General features: G+C 33.4%; 1 long non-coding RNA gene across 1 annotated transcript; it reads left to right on the forward strand.

Moving 5' to 3' along the window:
• The first annotated feature begins 3,501 nt into the window (after positions 1 to 3,501).
• Positions 3,502 to 4,009, forward strand: LOC143594930 (uncharacterized). Its single transcript, XR_013146436.1, has 3 exons — positions 3,502 to 3,627; positions 3,727 to 3,875; positions 3,982 to 4,009. It is a non-coding gene; the product is annotated as an uncharacterized LOC143594930 (long non-coding RNA).
• The last annotated feature ends 4,911 nt before the right edge of the window (positions 4,010 to 8,920 follow it).

The following is an 8,920-nucleotide window of genomic DNA, read 5'->3' on the forward strand; positions in this document are numbered from 1 at the left end:
GCAATCGTACGTTTCATCATTGACACATTACGGGTTCTACCCAATGGGCTATGACACAAATGTACCAGTTCAGTGAACCGTGCGGAGTCGACCAAGTGTCACTAGTCAAGTTAACACCGGTTTGTAAGTTTTGAAAACATAAAATTCTTTCACGTTTAGCACCCTGCCAGAATTTTAAACAACCTCTTCTAAGGGTAGCATGACTTACATGTTGATAACGCGATTGAAGAGTTGTTTGAACAAGCCGGGTCAAACGCTCGTTATCAAAGTGATTGAATGGCAAACCTTCTTGAATCACGAAACACACAAATTGGTCCCGATACGCAGTGGCAGATGCGGGAATTTTTCTCTGTGGGTTCACTGCTTTTAGATGGTCCAAGTTTATACAACCGGAGAAAAATTTTAGGCTCAGTACGATAGTTCGGGTCGGTTTTATGATTCGAGTCGGGTAAAGTACATCACATAATAAAATACGATACAATAACAAAAAACAAGCTTCGTCATTAGCTAATTTTCTAATTCAAATTAACAATTTCAACATAACCATTCATACATGCTAGTCAGGAGACTCAACCATTTTAAATGTCTAAAGCAAAATAAAAATTTGAAGCCTTTATCCAAATTTCATTAGTTTAAATCTTCCATTATTTGGCTTTGTTATAAGACTTTAAAATATTGACTAAAACATTCAGTTTAATACCATATAGATTAAGACCAGAATTCTAAAAACTTTTTACTAAAAAAAAGCATGTAAAGAAACATCAATCAAGGAAGATTAAGCTAAGGGTTAATGAATCTTACCTTAACATCCTATCCAGCGTGTGACCTTTGTAGCAATTTTCAAACATCATAGTCATGTTTAATTAAAAGCATCCCAATGCATAATGTATTTAATTAGCTGGAGCATAAATGCATTCAAGTAAATGTAATATTGTATTTGAAATAAAAACAAAAATTTGGAAATTGAAATCCTAGGTTGCAGGGTTCGTGCAGTGCTTGTGGAACATAGAAAAAATTAAAAAAAAATTATGCGCAAGAGGGGACTTGAACCCGGGTTGGCATTGTGGGAAGGAGAAATCTTTTACATTAGACCAAGATTCACTTTGTGTATGGATTAACTCAGCATTTTATGTATGTGTTCACTCCCATATTTTACATAGGCATTCTATAAAAAATCCAAAACTCAATGGTTTCCCGTGAACCCGCACCTTACATGCTAGGTCCGCCCCTGCCGACACGTTTCCATGTTAAAAGCCCATAAGGCTCCATCCTTTGCCACTGAAGCTTGACCTTCACCCGGTTGGTTTTTTAACGCCTTGCAGTACGTGGTATCAAAGTTGTGTTTGTCATTGTTAAAAAAAGTTAACACAAAACTTGCACCGAGCCTTTGTCGGAGGACCGCTTGCCATTTAACGCAAGTCAAAATACACCATATTTCCAGTTTTGGATTGGTGGGATGAATTTGAACAACCACGTTAGTTGCACCAACCGTGGATTGAGTTGGAGCATTTGAAGTAGCCATTTGAAAAAAGTGAAAAAAGAGTGTATTTTGATATTTAAGGCATAAGATAGTAAAGAGTGTTATAAAACAACCAACACATATTTATACTAGTTCCAACTTCCGAGCATTAAAAAAGGGGTCAATTTTGACCTACAGCGTTCAAAAAGACGGTAACATGTTACCTACTTACCCCCAACCTATGACGGAATATGTCGGAACGCAACGTATCGCTCAGTAGCTCAAAAGACACTATTTTATAGCGGCCATAATTATTTAATTAATTAACAATATTCATGTACACAATACAATGCATCAAAAACAAATCATACAATGTATATATACAATATATATATATGTATATATATAATCTATAATATATATAAACAAAAACCCAAAAATCCTATGTGTCGCGATGTGGTCGCTCCCCTCTTTTATTTAAGCTACCAGATTTCTTGATTTTTAAATGGAGGCCTCTCATTGATTTAACTCAAATTCATGGTTATGGTCTTACCAAAACCAGATAGCTCTTAAACAGGTTATAACATCTAATTAAATTAAAAATTAATCTTACCAATTATTTGATATGAAAATCCTACAAAATAGGAATATACTAAAATTTAATATCTAATTTAAAAAGAAAAAGATATTATTTATAATTAATAAACAATTTTATAGTAAAAAACATAAGCGGGTCATGGGTCACCAAATCCAAATAGCTTTTAAACGGGTTATAACATATCATTTATTTATGAAAGCCTTTCATCATTAAACCTTAAGTATATTATTAACTTTCTTACAATAAAGAAAAATAAAATTCTAAAAATAAATATTAAAAAACGAAAAATATAAAACAACTATTCTCACAAGCCATCAGATTACTTTATTTGTAAACGAAAGTTTACAATTTTATAATAAAGCAAATAAACGGGTAATGGGTATCACCAAACCCAGATAGCTTTTAAACCGAAATATAACTTATCATTTATTTATGAAACCATTTCATCATCAAACCTCATGTATATTAATTATTAACTTTTTTACAATAAATAAAATTAAAATCCAAATATGCATATATAAATATAAAACTAATAATATAAAGCAACCCCGTAATACAGGGGATAAAATCTATTACATGTACGCAACCTTTCATCTTCAACCTTCTCAGACGCCGTAGCATTGATTTGCTAATAATTTGGTAGTCGGAGTTAATACTTTCCCACCTTGGGGCAGATGCAGAATTTGAAAATCAGGAGATTGTTTTGTTACAATATGAATTGGAAGTTGAGAGGAAGCCTTTGGCAGTGGCCAGGTATGCTCTGTTTGATTAAAACCATACTTTTAAATTTTAATTCAACTTCCTCTGTTCTGTATTACAATTTGGTTTTTAATTACATTCAACAATTCTCTTTGACAGGTATATCCGTCAATTTCTTACCGATTATGCTTTTTCTTTATGTAAATTAGTCGTTCAATTGAGCTGTTAGGGTTCACACAATGGTTGTTTTTAGCTTCCTTGGACTCTCTCATTAATTATTAGCCTTGAATTGGTTATTTCCTTAATCTTATTGGTTAATTGCATTTTTAGGGCTAATTGTTTTTGTTTTTAAATCCATTTATCATGTTTTTGTATGTTATTATATGTTAGATCTTGAAACTAAGGCTATTTTTTTTTTGTTTTAAATCCATTAATCATGTTTTTGTCTGTTATTATATGCTAGATCTTGAAACTAAGGTCATTAGTTCGCTGGAAGTTTGATGTAACGGTGAGCCACATTTTTAGTTCTTGAAAACATTATAAATTAGGTCCAATTTTGTTTGTGTTTATGGTAATTAGGGTGAATCTCCAGTTTTCTCTGCTTATGGGAATTCTAATTAGGTCCCAATTTTCAGTTGTAGAGATATACTTATGCCACCTGATGCTGATGGTGATTCTAAGAAGGTGAAAAAGATGGGGGCAAATATCATATAGATGATGAAGAAGATGTGGCTTTTGATGTGACAATTTAGAGGGTGCGATTCAGCAGATTCTCGATATGGGTGGAGGTACATGGGATCATGATACGGTTGTCCGTGCTCTTCGTGCTCCTTTCAACAATCCCGAACGCACTGTCGAATATCTATATTCGGTAAATCTTATATCATTGTTATATAACATTGTAAAATTGAAATTTTGAACATGGAAATATAAAATGTGATTTTAATATTATAATGCACGCTTATTTTAGGGCATACCAGAGTCGGCTGATCTTCCGCCAGCAGCTCGAGCTCCGGCTGTGCTGCCAGTTCAGCCCGCACAACCACCAGCAGCAGCGGCAACGGCGCGGCAACTCCGCCAGCTGGACCGAATGCAAATCCTTTGAATCTTTTTCCTCAGGTATGTCATATGCGAGTTGGTTGTTTATTAATTGTAGAGTTCATATCTTTAAAGATTTTGGTATATATTAAATGATCAAAAATCAAATTGTTAATTTTTAGGGTAGGGTCTTCCTGATGTGGGCGGGAATGCACCTGCGGCTACTGCTGGTAATATGGATTTCTTGCGTAACAGCCAACAGTTTCAACCTTTTCGGGCAATGGTACAAGTTAAACTACAAATCTTGCAGGTATTATATGACTCTCTCTCTCTCTCTCTCTCTCTCTCTCTACATATACGTGCGTGTGAATCTGTTACGCCGGCACCTTAGCGTGCACCATGTGGATTGTTGACTGAAACTATATCAAAACTAAAACCAACTAAAGTTGAATGATATTCTTGTAACAGAAAAAAACAATTTTATCCAACCAATATGTTAAAATAACCGTTTTAGTGATCTAGGTTTGGTAAAAAAAAACGTGTTCGGTTTCAATTGGGTCATTTGGCTGAAACCAAAGACTGAATAACCTGAACTCAAACTAAAACGAAACTAAAAAACCGCAAAACAAAAGCTGAATAAACTGAAACCAAAACTGAAACCAAAGACCGAATAAACTGAACCCAAACTGAAACAAAACTAAAAAACCGAAAACGAACTCTAAATAAACTGAAACCAAACGGAAATTAAAATAAAAAACCAAAACGGAACTTAAAATCCGAGTCCAAAAACCAGAAAAACCAAAACCGATGCATGTGGCAGGCTAATCATATTAAACATACCCGAGTCTTTTAAGAGTTGACTTTCCACGCATTGAGTTTTTGGCAATTGGCCACAATCCAGATTTGAGATATCATGCTGGGTAGGGAAAAGGTTTTTGATATTATTGATGGCCAAAAATTTGTGACCTCTGAGTTGCGACTAGAGTTAGAAAACATAGGTGTTGACCTCCAAAGTCAATTATGCTCAATTATTTTGTTTCTTTTTACTTAACACCAGATATTGTTTTGTTTAATTACCAAAAGGTTATACAATGACGGACCGAAAAGCTGCCTGTGATCTACAACACGCAAGTCTCTATTTCAGGTGGCGATAGTGGCTGGTGGGCGCAATTTCTTTTGGATGTCACCTACGGGTATAGATAGAGGCACTGCTTTTCAAATTGGGTAATATTATTATTAATATCTCCTGATGCCCAAACATGTTAATTAGTTTCATATATATCTTCTAAACGCTCAGAATTTCATATTAGTAAGTTCTATAGTAACTAAAATAAACCAATTAATTGCCACTGTGACCGCATAACATATCCAGGACTGTAAACGAACCGAACCAACACGAACAGAGCATGTTCGTGTTTGTTCATTCAACTTTAACGAAACATATGATCGAACAAGAACAGCTAAACGAACGGGCTTTTTCTGTCCGCGTCCGTTCGTTAAGAAACTTAGTGTGTTTGTGTTCGTTGGTTAATAGTAAAAACCAATTGTTTATAAACGTAAACAAACGAACAAAAATGAAGATACATAAATGGCCACAAATAAGCAAACATTAATACAAAGTAAACATGAACATAAATGCGTTGACCCTAAAAGTTTATTATAACTACACTAAATTGTAATGGGCTGATAAGTTTAGATTACTATCTAAATAAATTAACTTAAACACACGTAAACTAACATTAATGAATGTATATGAACAAAGATAAACGGACATAAATGAAAGAACGCTAGCGAATGCTCGTGTCCGTTCAACTAAACGAACACAAAAAGTTTGTTCACTTAACGTTCCCTTCATTTGCAGGCTATACATTTTCGTTTACAGGCCTATACATTATATTATTCTTGTTTAATCAATGAAGTACACGATTGCAATTAACAACTATGACATTTTTATCTGTTTGAAAAGTTAATACCACATTATGAAATTTAGAGATATATATGAAAAACTAAGTACTGGTACTACAAAACATGGCATGTTGATGCGTATATCCAGTTGTACAATTTTCTTTATGAACAATGAGTTTCACATGTTACCAGTATGATGGCAACTGTGATGAATCCCATATTAATCCAGTCAGCATTGGAGAAACTAGGAGATCAGACACATCTCCAGTCAGCTTTTTCTATGCCCAAGGTTTTTGAACCGTACAGCAAACAAACACCAATCTGACATCAAGAAAAAGGGCGGGCTGTTATATTTTGTGGTATAGGTGCTGCCCCGAAAATCTGCTTTTCTCAACCGATACATCTGCTGCTCTTAGAGCTTCCGAGAGTATGACCCGCAATCTTTGATATTTTATTTATTTATCTTGACAACCGTATTGTGGTCATATTTCACACCCGCCGCAAAGCACGGGTTCTCTGCTAGATGTTATTATTATTATTTTGGCATAATGCAGATGTTAGATTATGCATTCAAGAAGAGGGACATGAAAGTGTGAAACTTGTGCGATATGTATCAGACTTTGGTTACCCAGAGGTATTATGGACATTTTTGATATAGTTGGAATTTGAAAACTGTGATAAAATGTATTAAAAGTCAAGGATAGGTGATAAAGAAACTAATGACAAACTTTTTTTTGTTTTGTCGTATAGCTGATAGCATCCTTTATTAATTGTATAAACACATTCTTTATTTATTTATTTTTATGATAGTGTTATACAAATTTCTTTTTTATTTTTGTGTGATAAATTATACTAACTAGAAATTTTTACATCACAAAATTGGTACCATAAAGAACTGATCCCCTACCGATTGAATCTATGTTGTGTCTCCGCTGCAACGCGCTGGCTCTTTGCTAGTGTGTGTGTGTATATATATATATTTATATTTATATATAAGGAGAGGATCAAGAGAAAACTCACCTTTAGAGAGAAAACTTAAAAACTCCTAAAGAATTATTTTTAATTAAATATAAAAAAAATATTTTCAAATTTCCGTTTTTGCTATTATTCTTATATTTTGGTCCCCCCTTCACTCGAAAAAATAAAAAATAAATAAAACCTATTGTAATGCACATACGTATTACTGTGCGAAACTGTTGTATTACACATGTGTATTACTATGTATTTTAAGTTCAATAGTGTTTAGTTATATATATTCAATAATTGTGTATTGTATATGTGTAGTAGTGTTGTATTATATGGAAAAAAAATAATAATAAAATAAAAGTCGATGTAGTACACATGTGCGTTAATGTTGTATTACACATACGTACTAATGTGTAATCGATGTGCGTATTAGTCTTATATTGCATATATACAATAGTGTGTATCAAATATGTACAATAGTGTTGTATACTATGCAATACAAACACTTTTGCATACATGCAATGCACACCATTACACATGTGCACTACACAGACGAGGTTACCGCCAAGTTTAGTTTTTTTTTTTTTGGAACCAATAACAAATATAAGAATAATGGAAAAAACAGAAACTTCAAAAAAAATTTTAAAAAAAAGTTAAAAATAGTTTTTAGGAGTTTTCAAGTTTTCTCTTTAATAGAAGTTTTTACTGGATCCCACCCCTATATATATATATATATATATATATATATATGATTAGGTTCATTTCAGAAATATTCTTAGCGCGAGAAGTGCGAAAAATAATTACAACCAATAATATCTTTTTCTTTTTATTTTTGCTTTAAATTTAATATAAGGGTCATTTGGTAACTTTTAATTATAGGACTGTTACAAATATTATTTTCTTTAGAAAATATGATTTGTTTATCACCAACATCAATCAATCAAGAACCAAAACATCAACCCTTTTTCACATTCACTGATTACTATTAACATAATCGTTCATAAGCTTCCACGTAATCGTACCCTTTCCACAATTCCTGATTTAAGCATCACAATAGAAGCAAAAATGGCTAATTCCATTCTAATCTTAATTAAAAGTCTTTTTCCTATTTCAATTCTGCCCTAAATCGATTCCGCCTAATTCAATCTGCCTTAATTTTACCAACAGGTTGATATATCGAATCAAACTCTTCAAAATCAGGTTTCATTTAATTCGCTTATATCAATTTCAAATTTATATTAGCCTTCGTTTTTCTTTTCCCAATTTGTATAACTATTTAGATATATTTCTGGTTAAAAAATCTTTTGTTGCTTTGTTTGAGTATAACAATTTGGATATTATTGCATTACCTTTACATTGATTATACAGGACTAGCAATTACTAGTCATTTAATGTGAATTCTATTAGTTTTCACATTGATCTCTATTAAATTCCCATTATTTGCATACGTATGTAACTGCCTAAAGAAACCAGTTTACGGTTCATGAAAGTTATATAAGCTTGTTGTTCATTATGCATGTTATGTGGAAAATTAACCAGATGACTGGGATAAGTATGATGGCGGGTGATCCAACTCCAGTGTCGACAACACCCTTCTTCGCCACCCGCAACCATCACACCGCCAAAGAATGTGCCAAAAACTTGATGTGTGTCTAATAACCCTATAATAATGACCCTCACAACTAAGCTTTAATATTAAAACGGAAATCCTAAAACCACACACAACCGGCAAGTGTACCGATCGCAAGTAGTATAGACCTAGGAAGTCCGAGTATCGAACACGTGGACACGTAAGACGCTAACGATTACTAACCCTAAACAAGACCTACCTTAGAATAATATTATATTGATTTTTGATTTCTTTTAACTTAACTAAACTAACTGGACTAACTAACAAAACTTACCAAAAATAGAAAACTTAACGGAAAACTAACTGTGTTAACTTAGGATGGAGAAAAACGTCTACCTAGGTCTGAATCAAATTGTAGGCCTAACAAGCTAATGGATTGAATGACTTCAAGACACCGGTCCCTAAAAATGACACGACTAAGGATCGCTCGGGCTCACTGGATTACCTCTAGGTCTCACTCAACAAACCTAAACTACTCAAAATCGGCTAAAACGACCAAACCGGGAAACAATTGCTAACGTGTTCTAATGATGGATCACCTCTCGGTCTCACCAACACTCGACCCTAATGGCAATGAATACTACACAACCAAGGATAGAGGAACAATTCAACTTAAACTAAAATA

The sequence above is a fragment of the Bidens hawaiensis genome, unplaced genomic scaffold (genome assembly GCF_021521415.1).
Source record: "Bidens hawaiensis isolate Kalapana, Puna unplaced genomic scaffold, B.hawaiensis_p1.1 tig00044327_1, whole genome shotgun sequence".
Taxonomy (NCBI): domain Eukaryota; kingdom Viridiplantae; phylum Streptophyta; class Magnoliopsida; order Asterales; family Asteraceae; genus Bidens; species Bidens hawaiensis.